At 47.7% G+C, this 12949-nt stretch overlaps 1 non-coding gene across 1 annotated transcript; it reads left to right on the top strand.

Annotated features, from left to right (window-relative positions):
* The first annotated feature begins 672 nt into the window (after positions 1 to 672).
* On the top strand, positions 673 to 779 carry LOC114236865 (U6 spliceosomal RNA). Its single transcript, XR_003622714.1, has one exon. It is a non-coding gene; the product is annotated as a U6 spliceosomal RNA (small nuclear RNA).
* Positions 780 to 12949: the final 12170 nt, after the last annotated feature.

The following is a 12949-nucleotide window of genomic DNA, read 5'->3' as shown; positions in this document are numbered from 1 at the left end:
GGGTTTTCTCTAGTTGCGGCAAGTGGGGGCCACTCTTCATCGCAGTGCACGGGCCTCTCGCTATCGCGGCCTCTCTTGTTGCAGAGCACAGGTTCCAGACGCGCAGGCTCGGTAATTGTGGCTCACGGGCCCAGTTGCTCCGCGGCATGTGGGATCTTCCCAGACCAGGGCTCGAACCCGTGTCCCCTGCATTGGCAGGCAGATTCTCAACCATTGCGCCACCAGGGAAGCCCTGGTTACCTATTTTAAATATAGCCTTGTGTACATGTCAATCCCAAACTCCCAATCTATCCCTCCCCCACAACCCTTCTCCCCCTGGTAATCATAAGTTTGTAACCAAGCTGGACCCTATGGGGCCTTCCAGGGACAGGCCTTCCCCCATATCCTCTGCTTTAGCTCCTCTCTGAAGTACATAGATAACAGTATTTGATGCACATTTCCTGAGTTGTTTTACAGATGTGAAAACCCCCCACCAAATGGAAGATGTTAACTACTTGTTGACCATGAGCACGGAGCCCCAGGCCTCCTGGAGCCTAAGGGTTGATAATGTTAACCCCTGTGACACCACCCTGTTACCTCACCATCAGCCAATCAGAGAACTGTGCACGAGCTGATCACATACCCTGCAACCTGCCCCCCGCCCCAAACCTGGCTTTTAAAAATGCTTTACCAGTGCTCACTTCGGCAGCACATATACTAAAATCGGAACGATACAGAGAAGATTAGCATGGCCCCTGCACAAGGATGACATGCAAATTCGTGAAGCATTCCATATTTTTTGGAAAAAAAAAAAAGAATATCAATGCATATACAATCAGAATAAAAGTAAATATCAAGTACAAAAAATAATAATAATAAATGCTTTGCCAAAACCCTTCAGGGAGCTCAGGGTTTTTAGAGCATGAGCCACCCATCTCTTTGCATGGCCCTGCAATAAACCTTTTTCTGTTCCAGACTCCGACGTTTTGGTTTGTTTGGCCTCACTGTGTATCAGGCACATGAATTTGTGCTAACAATTTCATTCTCTAAGTTTATGAGTCTGTTTCTGTTTTGTAAACAAGTTAATTTATATCACTTTTTTAGATTTCACATATAAGCAATATCATATGATATTTGTCCTTCTCTGTCTGACTTACTTCACTTAGTATGCTAATCTCCAGGTCCATCCATGTTGCTGCAAATGGCATTATTTCATTCTTTTTAATGGCTGAGTAATATTCCATTGTAAATATGTACCACGTGTTCTTTATCCATTCATCTGTCGATGGACATTTAGGTTGCTTCCATGTCTTGGCTATTGTAAACAGTGCTGCAATGAACATTGGGTTGCATGTATCCTTTCGAACCATGGTTCTCTCCCGATATATGTCCAGGAGTGGGATTGCTGGATCATATGATAGCTCTATTTTTAGTTTTGTTTTTTGTTTTTGGTTTTTTAAAATAGTTATTTACTTATTTATTTATTTTGGCTGAGCCGGGTCTTAGTTGTGGCATGCAGGATCTTCATTGCAGCATGCGGACTTCTTAGCTGCACATGTGGACTCCTAGTTGCGGCATGCATGTGCAATCTAGTTCCCCGACCAGGGATCGAACCTGGGTCCCGTGAATTGGGAGTGTGAAGTCTTACCCACCAACAGGGAAGTCCCTCTATTTTTAGTTTTTTAAGGAAACTCCATACTGTTCTCCATAGTGGCTGCACCAATTTACCTTCCCACCAACAGTGCAAGAGGGTTCCCTTTTCTTGACATCCTCTCCAGCATTTATTGTTTGTAGATTTTTTGATGATGGCCTTTCTGACCAGTGTGAGGTGATACCTCATTGTAGTTTTAATTTGTATTTCTCTAATAATTAGCGATGTTGAGCATCCTTTCATGTGCCTCTTGGCCATCTGTATGTCTTCTTTGGAGAAATGTCTATTTAGATCTTCTGCCCATTTTTTGATTGTGTTGTTTGGGGTTTTTTTGATATTGAGCCGCATGAGCTGATCTGTAAATTTTGGAGACTAATCTCTTGTCAGTCACATCGTTTGCAAATATTTTCTCCCATTCTGTGGGTTGTCTTTTCATTTTGTTTATGGTTTCCTTTGCTGTGCAAAAGCTTTTGAGTTTAATTAGGTCCCATTTGTTTATTTTTGTTTTTATTTCCATTACGCTAGGAGACGGCTCAAAAAAGATATTGCTGTGATTTGTGTCAAAGGGTGTTCTGCCTATGATTTCCTCTAAGAGTTTTATAGTATCTGGTCTTGCATTTAGGTCTTTAATCCATTTTGAGTTTATTTTTGAGTATGATGTTAAAGAACATTCTAATTTCATTTTTTTACATGTAGCTGTCCAGTTTTCCCAGCACCATTTATTGAAGAGACTGTCTTTCCTCCATTGTATAGTCTTGCCTCCTTTGTCGTAAATTAACTGACCACAGGTGCATGGGTTTATTTCTGTGAAGACACTTTTTTTTTTTTTTTTTTAAGATATTCGCCATGTATTTCTTCTTTTAGGTCTTTTTTTTAAAATTTATTTTTATATTAATTTTTGGCTGTGTTGGGTCTTCGTTTTTGTGTGAGGGCTTTCTCCAGTTGCAGCAAGCGGGGGCCACTCTTTATCGCCGTGCACAGGCATCTCACTATTGCGGCCTCTCTTATTGCGGAGCACAGGCTCCAGACGCGCAGGCTCAGTAGTTGTGGCTCACGGGCCTAGTTGCTCCGCGGCATGTGGGATCTTCCCAGACCAGGGCTCAAACCCGTGTCCCCTGCATTAGCAGGCAGACTCCCAACCACTGCACCACCAGGGAAGCCCTGAAGACCCATTCTAATTAAATAGTGTCTCCCCCACCTGCCCAACAAAGTCTAGATTCGTGAGCCCAATCCAGGGTCATGTGATCTGTGGGAACCTCATCTCCCATTACCTGGTACCATGTGCCTGTCAACTAAAAAAATATATGCACAACCTACAAGTTGAGAGTTATGTTTTAGTTGGTGGGAATTTTTAGGACTTCAAGCCCGGGAGGCAGTATCTCAAGTAACCCTGAGATAACTGCTCCGAGGAGGCTAGGCGGGGAGCTAGGATATATAGCAGTTTTGCAACAAAGGGCAGGTAGTAGGAAGAAAAGATTACTGTTAAGAAGACTAGATATCTCGGTTAAGGAGTTTCGTGCTTTTCTATGTATGGAAAGATGCAAGAATCTGGGCTCACCTAAATCATTCCTTTGATTTGCACCTCAGCTATCTGGGGCCAGCATCCTGTGTTTTCCCATCCTGAGTTTCCTCAGGGCTCACAGTGGGGAGTGGCTGCAGTCTGACGGCTGCTGGATGGCAGGTATTCCTTCCTTCCTGAATTCCCTCAGGGCTCACCAGCTCACCAGCGGTGGCTGCAATGGCTGATGACTGAGACATCCTTTGTTTACTGATATGGCAGGCCATATTCCATTACTCACTCCCATGCCCCGAGATGCCCTAAACATTCCCACCTCTTCACCTTTGCTCCTACTGACTGTACCTGCTGAGGCCCAGCTCCTATACCAGCTCTTCTACAAACCCTTCCTAGAACCTCCAGGCCACTGTGGCAGCATTTTGTTTGTACATTAATGATAGCATTTGCCATTGGCTGCCTTGTGCTAAGTCTTAACTAGGTTAACTAGCTACAATGCTTCTTTCTTTAAAAAAAAAAAAGAGTGGCATGTCCTCACGGCTTGGTAATTTGTGAAATGCCTCCCGTTTCTCCAAACTTGGCACCAAAATTTATCATTCCTACAGATGAGTCAGTAGAAGGGAGAGTTCATTTATTAGCTTAGGTTTGGGAAAAATGCACAAGAAGGCTATGTGTCACCTGGCTGCCCCCCTCCCGGGATGAGCAGGCCTCAGTGGAGACCCCACACAGTCCCCTCCCAGGAAAACCCCCAACATCGTCCCCGTTTTCCTGGGTGGGGGAGACCGGCCCTCTGCACGGCGCTAGGGGCCATTTGCAGGCCTGGGGCGGGTTCTCCCCGCCACTCCCACCCCCCAGAGAGGGGCTGGGAGTCAAGGACTCCCACACAATGTCTCCATTGACACTTGTGTCCAAGTCGGGTCTGGGTGCCATGGAAACCTCTCTTGGGAGCAGAGAGGGAAAGCAACAGCCCAGGCCTCCCACACTAAGCCCATTGTCCCCTGAGCTGGGCCCCCTCAGAAGGCCCTTATCACCGTCCCCCTGCCAGGCCTCAGCTCCAGGCTCCCCACCCCACCAGAGGCACCCGCTTTCCCCCTGCTGGCCCTGCCTAGCTGCAGGAATCCCAGTGTCCGGTAAACAGAGGCCCGAGACCTCTGAGCCCCGTGCCCCTCCCCCTCTCCATCCCCATTTACCATTTTACAGAGAGGAAGCTGAGGCTGGAGAGAGGCTGGGCCCTGCCCACACCCATTTCACCCTGCTGGGAGCCAGGGGTTCAACAGATCCCCGAAGCAGCAAAACTCCCAGGGGCTGGAAGACCCCAAGCCAATCCAGTCCAAAGTGAGGGTGTCAAAATCAGAAGGCAGGGCTTGTAATTACAGCACCGCCTCTCACCATCTGTCACCCAGGTGTCCCCAGGGCACTCCCTTGACAACAATATAACCAACAAGGACACCGCCTTTAAGCCCAGCCCCTGAAGCCCCCCAGGCTGGGGGAGGGGTGGGATGTCCAGATGGGCAGCAAGAGGAGCCTGGGCTTCGGACCAGCGCTTGGGGGGCTTCAGTCCCAGCTGGGTGACCTGGGAGAAGTTAGGTAACCTCCCCGAGCCTCAGCTTTACCATCTGTAAAAAGGGAGCAGTAAACACTTTTGACACACCTTCCTGGGATGTGGTAAGGACTGGACAGGACAGTAAACGATGAATTTAGCAGGGCACGGAGAGAGCGCTGGATGAACAGAGCAGGTGCGGCTATTACCCATTTGACGACCTTTCCCCACAACTCTGGGCACCAAGTCAGGCTCTCGGGGATAAAGGAACCACAGGGAGCAAATGGAGAGCCCTCAAGTGACCCCCAGAGAGGCCCGACCCCGCCTGAGGCAGGAGTCCCTGGCCTGAGGGAGAACGAGGCAGCAAATGTTTGAGTTGCAAGGGGGCCCCCCTAACATTCCTGTTGGGGTTTTACACAGGGTGGCCAGTTAGTTCCTGGAATGTCCAAGAAAAACAAACTGGTTATTCTGAGTGAAATTGCAGCCTGGCTAAGGCAGGTGGGTCTGCTTTAAATTTAACACAGTGTTTCTGAGATTCTTTTCATCTCCTGGCCACCGCTGGTCTGTGGAGACATTACCTCACTTCACCTTCCGGCTCTGAGGCGGGGCAGCTGACAGGGAGTGGGCCTGGGTTGGGGGGATGAGATGGGGGGCTGAGAGCCCCACCCCGGGCTCCTGGGGGCCGGAGTGAGCAGGCCGCCGTCCTCCAACAACTCGGTCTACCTCTGGGGCTGGGGGTTCTGGAATTGGGGGATGCGGGGATGCTCCCATCCTTGGTATTTAGCTGAGGAATTACGGCATTTGCAAATACACTGCTTTCCCAGGAGTACTTGAAAAAAACTCGGCTGCAGTTTTCCAAGTCCAAGGTTGGTCCCTTTCAAACATTTAGGCTCTGGGTGGCTGTGCCTGCTGGCTCCTCCCAGAATTCCAGCTGCTTTAGCTGGCAAACTGATGGAGAGGCCAGCGTCCCCGCGGGGTGCCTTGGTCAAAGGTGGAGTTCCCTTCTGGTTTTGGAAATTGCTTTTGGCCAGGCTTGCCAGCTTGCGGAGTCCTTGAAAATTCCAGAGCGTTGGAGGCAGACCCAAGTGTGTGAGTCCCTGACCCCTAGACAAAGATTGCCTGATCTGACTCAGACCTTGAATAGCCTATCTTTAAAATGGGGATGAGGGAGGACTTCCCTGGCGGTCCAGTGGTTAGGACTCCGCGCTTTCACTGCCGGGGCCTGGGTTCAGTCCCTGGTCAGGGAACTAAGATCCCGCAAGCCGCGTGGCCAAAAAAGTAGTAATAATAAAAATAAAATAAAATAGAATGGGGATAAGGGGACCTACCTTCCATCAGGGCTGTTACGTGGATTAAATGAAATCGTGTGCTCAAGGTTCCTTTGTTTCAAACGAAGCGGACCTCAAGTTCTTTGGTTGTAACACACAGAAACTTCCTCAAGCTGCTCTTTGTAAAAGGGGAATTTTTTCTATGGAATTAAGGGACTTTCATGAAAACAGGCCACCAGTCCTCTCAGAAAACTGAAACCAGGACCCTGAAAAGGGATTTGCAGTGTCCCTCATCCTGCCCTGTCTCCACGTGCTCTTGGGTGCCTGCTTCTTGGGGCCTCAACTCATCTCCTCTCCCTGCAGACCAGCTTCCAAAGAGAAAGACCCCTTCACTCACCAAGTAAAGCCTTGGCTTTACATCATTTCCTCAAGCTAGGTCCATAGTTTGTGCTCTGTAAAGGATAGGCCAGTTTCTACTGGGTTGCTTTGATTTGTATGTCAATATTAACTTGCTGAATATTCCATTTGTCCCTCCAGATCTGCTCCCCTTTCTCCTCCACCTTACTCTGTCCCCAGGGGCTGACCTGTGTGAACTGTCCCTGGAGCTCCCGCCCCCCCCCCACCCCCCCCCCCCCCCCCGTTCTGGGTTCTGGCTGACTTCAGCCCATAGTAGACACCAGCAGGAAATAGGAGGGCAGGAGGAAAGAGCCTGCAGGGTGTTGATTGTTCTAGCGCCTTGCCAGTGGGGGTGGGCTGGCAGCCGTGTGTCTGGTTCCTACACTGAAGGCCACAGTAGCTTTCCAGTGACCCCATCCTTCAGCTACAGGCCTCTCTGGGTTCTCGTAACCACTTCCTCTCCTGGTCCCTTCAAGCTGACCGTGCTGATGGCTCTCCTCGTTACTATCCCGGAGGTGCTCTACCATCTTGGTTGGTTTCCTTTCATCTTGTCCACATCTCTGTAAAAGTCTCTACACGTGGTCCACTTATTATGTTCTCTCAGGTAACAAGGCTGTAACTTTGTTGCCATCTCTCTCCTGCTGGGACTCTGGTGATTCAATGAGATCAAGGGAGAAGTTTGTCTCCCTGCGCCACCTCCCACTCTGGCTCCCGCAGGAAGTGGATAAAGAGCTAGAAGGCCTTTGAGATAAAAATTATAAATAAGATACCCAGAACCGAGAAGATAGCCGGGATTCTTTTGGTAGGGAAAAATAACACATGTGCACTGCAGGGGGAGTTACTTCTTTTGAAAGAAACTCTCCATTTTCCTGGGAGAGTGTGACCCACATAAAAGAGTTGGAAATAGGAATATGCTACCAATTCAGTTAGGGCCCTCTCTCTTTCTTAGGGCACAGCTGTCTACGAGCAAGCATCATACAGGTTGTGAACAGAGGGTATTTTTAATTTGTCAACTTCTCTGTATTTTTCACTCCCAAGTTCATTGGATTGGTCACCAGAATCTCTGTGTTTTCCTTTCCTTTTCCAGTTTGGCCCATGCACATCTCACTTTGGGCTTTGACCATGACCATAGCCTAGGTCGGACCTCCCTGTCTCCAGTCTCTCTTGCCCAGTCTGTTCCACAGCTCACTGTCAGATTTGTCTTGGCTTCACGCAGGCCTGTGCGTGTCGTCGAGTCCCACATCAGAAGCATTCCACAGCTTCCTGGTGAAACATCTGAAAGCTTCAGCCCGACGACATTCAAGGCCTCTGCCGTTGGTCCCCGACTCAACTTTCTGGCCTAACTCCCTTTCCAGGAACTTCCCGCTCCTGATGAATCAGCTTCCTCACTGACCTGCCAATCCTCCTTCTCCACCCGCTCCATCTTTTCATCAACGTGCAGCCCAGGAACTTCCCTGCTGGTCCAGTGGTAAAGAATCCACCTTACAGCGCAGGGGACGCCGGTTTGATCCCTGGTCAGGGGACTAAGGTCCCACATGCCGCTGGGCAACTAAGCCTGCGCACCGCAACTACAGAGCCCACGCACTCTGGAGACTGCGCACCACAACTAGAGAGAGAATAAAAAAAAAAAAAAAAACCTGCACACCACAACTAGAGAGGAGCCTGTGCTCCACAATGAAGGGCCCGCATGCCGCAACTAAAGACCCAACGCAGCCAAAAATAATAATAATAATAATAATAATAATAATAATAATAAATGTGCAGTCCAAATCCCACTTCCAGGTAAGGCCTGCCCTGCCCTGTCAGCCACAGGTGACTGCTCCCGTTGAACTCCTACCATTCCGAAGAGGACTGCTGAGGGTCCAGGAGGAAGGGTTGAGGGAAGGATAGCTGAGTTCAGGCCAGTTAAAGAGTCTGTGCTTGCCCACTTGGATATCACTCGTGGTCCCTCAGGGGACCTTGTGTGTGCCTCCCCGTGAGATTTCACTCTCTGGTTTCATCACGTGGTGGTGCTAGTTGCTTCTCTCTTCACAGACAGTCCTGGGACCCCTGGTTGTCTCATTTAAATGCTTGGGTCAAAGGTTACGTCAGAGTCTTGTGGATTCCTGGACACTGGGTTGCTCTTAGCTCCCTGGGAATCTTAAGCACGTACCAGGAAGGGCTTCCCCCGGGAGGTGCATTCACGGCACATTCTGCTTATCTTCGGATGGCGTGTCCCGACCTGGCCTGTCAATGCCAGGACACCCCATGTCTTCCTAGAAAACCCAAGTCTTCTGTTGTATTTGAGGTTAAGCCTCAGTTGGTTTCAACCATCTTTGGTTACACACACACAGAGCTTTGAGGGTCCATACTACTTTTGATCATTCATTCCAGACTTTGTAATTGCCTTGACTATATAAAAAAAGGCCTTTACGACACTGTAACAATGAATATCATGCAATTACTTTTTTGGCAGTTGATTATGCATGACTTAAGAAACCATAGATTTGTAAGTTTCGTTTATCCCTGAGAGAATGCCAGAACAATTAGCTACACATTAGATTGTCATCACTTAGAACAGGGTCTGCAGCCTGTTCGGAACCGGGCTGCACGGCAGGAGGTGAGCGGCGGGAGAGTGAGCGCAGCTTCATCTGCCGCTCCCCATGGCTCCCCATCGCTCGCATTACTGCCTGAACCAACCCCCCACCACCCCATCCGTGGAAAAATTGTCTCCCACGAAACCGGTCCCTGGTGCCAGAAGGGCTGGTGATGGTTGACTTAGAATATAGATTGGAAACAAAAAGAATTTAAATATCGCCACTACTCGCCTATTAGAATGGCCAAAACACAGAACAAGAAAATGCCAAATGCTGGTGAGGGTGTGCTATGAATGAGCAGAAGTTCTCATTCATCGCTGGTGGGAATGCAAAACGTACAACACTTTGGAAGACAAGTTGACAGTGTCTGGATTTTCATTACAGGGAATTGCTCCATGTGTAGCTGTATATTCGGTGTGTCCATGAGAGGAGGGAAATTCAAGAGCCTCCTATGTCCTTATCCCGGTGACATTGTGCATTAGCTTTTTTTAAGAGCATTATGCTCATTCATTAGTGGTCTCGTGTCATCACCAGGCATTACTAATCCTAGATCTGTGATCTTCAAACTAACGTATTCAGGATAAAGATAAAAATTAAGCAGGACTAAATAATTTATATCATAAAAAAAAAGAATTTAAATTGGAATATTTTTTAAGTTTAAAAAAAAAGATAGAGAAAATACTGGTCCTTGGAGCCAGTGTGAGCTTTTCTTGTTTTTTTTTTTTTTTGGCCACGCACCATGTGGGATCTTTGTTCCCCGACCGGGGTTTGAACCTGCACCCCCTGCATTGGAAGCATGGCATCTTAGCCACTGGACCACCAGGGAAGTCCCATGAGCCTGTGTAAGTTTACTAGGAATAAATCATGCCAAACTAATTTCATATTCTTTCTTTGTAGAGTCACCAGGCTGATAGATGAGAGAGCTACTAAAGAGATAGAGTCAAAGAATGCTAGGTGAAGTGCATTGGTTTCCACTGGCAGATAATGAAGCCCCTCATAGTAGCCGGGATAGTCATTAGCTCTGTGCACAAAGATTCTATCTCTCCTCCTCTCACTCACATAGTGGAGCCGAATCTGACCTCTGTATCCCGACACCGAATTAAATCTCGGAGACAGAGTTTTGGGTTAAGTAGAAAAGAATAGCTTTATTGCTTTGTCAGGCAAAGGGGGCCACAGAGGGCTAGTGCCCCATTCTCCTGATTGGTTGGTGGTGACGTAAGTGGGAGTCAGCATCATCAACCTTCTGGTTCCAACTGGTCTAGTGTCTAGTGCTTGTGGGCAGCAGACCATCATTAACCTTTCACTTCTCCCACCTGGTGAGGGTTTCAGTATCTGCAAAACAGCTCAAAGATATTGTTGTCTGTATCCCATGATGGGGAACCAGGACATTGCCCCAAGGCTGCACTATTGTTTCTTTTGACTGTTCCTCCCCTGTCTCTGCATCCCCTCCCTTCCCTAATTAGCAACTATTTGAACCTGCTCAAGGAACTCAGGGAAGGTATGGAGGCTGAATGAAGCCAATTTCCTGTAATCAAGAAATGGGGGACACAGAAAGGCTTTTGTGCCCAGGAGCCCCACAGGGTCCTGCTCGGTATCAATAGCAGGGCTGCATTGTCTTGCCTTCTTTGAAGTTAGGTGTTGTCATGTAAACAGCTTCGGCCAATGAAACGTGAGTGGGAGGACACTCCATGATGAGTCCTTGGATGAGCACTCACAGACAGTAGACACCTTGACTGCAGCCTTGTGGCACCTTGAGCAGAAGACTCAGCTTAGTCACACCCAGACTCTTGACCCATGGAAACTGTGAGATTATACATGTGTGTTCTATTAAGTTATTAAGTTTGTGGTAATTTTGTTATGCAGCCAAAAGGAACTAATATACCATGCTATGGATTTAAGATCTTATCCTGTGTCCAAGGAGAATCTATGGGTTGCTTTAAGGATGGGAGTGCCAGGATCAAATGTATATTTTTTAGAGATCACTCTGGCTGGTTCAAGAGGATGAGTGTGGGAGCAGCGAGACCATTTGGGAGGCTACTGAGGTGACATGGCAGAGGCAGGAGGTGACATAATTGCTGGGATTCCACTAATGGCAAAGAATAGAAAGAGATGGGCTGATTCGAAATATACTTGGGAAGTAGGTGATAGATTGGGAGGGTGGAGGGTAGTGAAGGAAAGATCAACAACGTCTTCCGGGCTTTGGGTGTGAGTAGCTGTGACAGGGAACCCTAGAAGGGAAAACTTGTCTGCAGGAAACACCTCCTTGGAATCCTTCCTGGAAATTCTCTGTGCTAGTCGGGAATGCAATGGCTGCTAGTGACAGAAAACCCAAATGCCTGGGCTTTAATGATAAAGATGTTTAATTACATCACATAAAAAATGCCTGGAAGTAGGAGTTCCAAGTTGGTTCAGGAGTTTGTGGAAACAGGAAACTATATGAGCCACATATTCTTTAATTCAGCCCAGGCTAGAAAAGTCTAATCCAAGTTCAAGGCTGCAAGCCTGAGGTTAATGAAGAAACTTGACAGAATGGGAGTCAATGACACAGAAGCCTAAGGAAGACAGGTCCTGAGCTAGCCATTATATCTCATCAGATAAAGAAAAAGCAAATATTTAAATACCTATTACCATACAATGTAAGTTAAAACTATACTTTTTTGGTATAGTTTCATCATAAAATTCAGTTTCTGCCTATTCACTTATTAATAAAGAAGGACAAAGGGTTTTCCTGAAATAGTGAAAGTTTGCTATCATAGTTCTAAGAATCATTGACTTACAAAATCTTGAGACCAGGGACTTCCCTGGTGGTCCAGAGGTTAAGAATCCACCTTCCAACGCAGGGGACACAGGTTCGATCCCTGGCAGGGGAACTAAGATCCCACATGCCGCGGGGCAACTAAGCCCACCTGCTGCAACTACTGAGCGCACTCGGGCCAGAAGCTGAGAGCCCACGCTCCTCAACAAAAGCTCCCGCGTGCTGCAACTAAGACCCGACCAGCCAAATTAATTAATTAATTAATTAAAATAAAAAAACAAAAAAACCTTGAGACCAGAATATGTCTGTTCCAGTAACATTTACCAGAACGTTTGTTGTAGAAAACTGAGTTTGTTCACATAAAGTTGAAAATTCTATTTGAATAGGCCTTTGATCTTATCCACCGGTCCAGGTGACAGTGAACTTCCCTTGATCTCATTGATCTCATTCTAATTTACTCAACTTACATAGGAAGACTGTGCAGATTTTCTTAAAATTAGGAAAACAGTGAAAGGCATGGTCCTCTTTGTAAAATGTAAGACTGATGACAATAGGTGAACTTTAAAATACAATGCAGAATTGAAATTGGTCACAGTGTTACTGAACCAAACTTGGGTCCACTTGCTTTCATGTAGTAAAGCCAATCTACTGACACCGGGTTGTGGTGAAGGAAAGTGCAGCGTTTATTGTAAGGTGTTGGGCTTCCCTGGTGGCGCAGTGGTTGGGAGTCTGCCTGCTAGTGCAGGGGACGCGGGTTCGAGCCCTGGTCTGGGAGGATCCCACGTGCCGCGGAGCGGCTGGGCCCGTGAGCCACGATTGCTGAGCCTGCGCGTCTGGAGCTGTGCTCCGCAACGGGAGGGGCCGCGATGGTGAGAGGCCCGCGCACCGTGATGAGGAGTGGCCCCCGCTTGCCACAACTGGAGAAGGCCCTAGCACAGAAACGAAGACCCAACATAGCAATCAATCAATCAATCAATTAATCAATAAAAAAAAAAATAAAAAAATAACTCTATTGTAAGGTGTCAAGCAAGGAGAATGGGTGGCTCATGCTCAAAAATCCTAAACTCCCTGAAGGATTTCAGCAAAGCATTTTTAAAGGCCAGGTGAGGGAGGGGCCTCCCAGGGTCTGTGATCAGCTCGTGAACAATTCTCTGATTGGCTGATGGTGAGGTCACAGGGTGGTGTCACAGGGGTTAACATTATCAACTCTTAGGCACCAGTAGGTCCAGGCCTATGTGCTCATGGTCATCAATTAGTTAATTTCTTCCATT

Source organism: Balaenoptera acutorostrata, chromosome 12, assembly GCF_949987535.1.
Source record: "Balaenoptera acutorostrata chromosome 12, mBalAcu1.1, whole genome shotgun sequence".
Classification (NCBI taxonomy): Eukaryota; Metazoa; Chordata; class Mammalia; order Artiodactyla; family Balaenopteridae; genus Balaenoptera; species Balaenoptera acutorostrata.
Note: the sequence above shows the minus strand (reverse complement) of the source record. Positions and strands in the feature narration are given on the sequence as shown.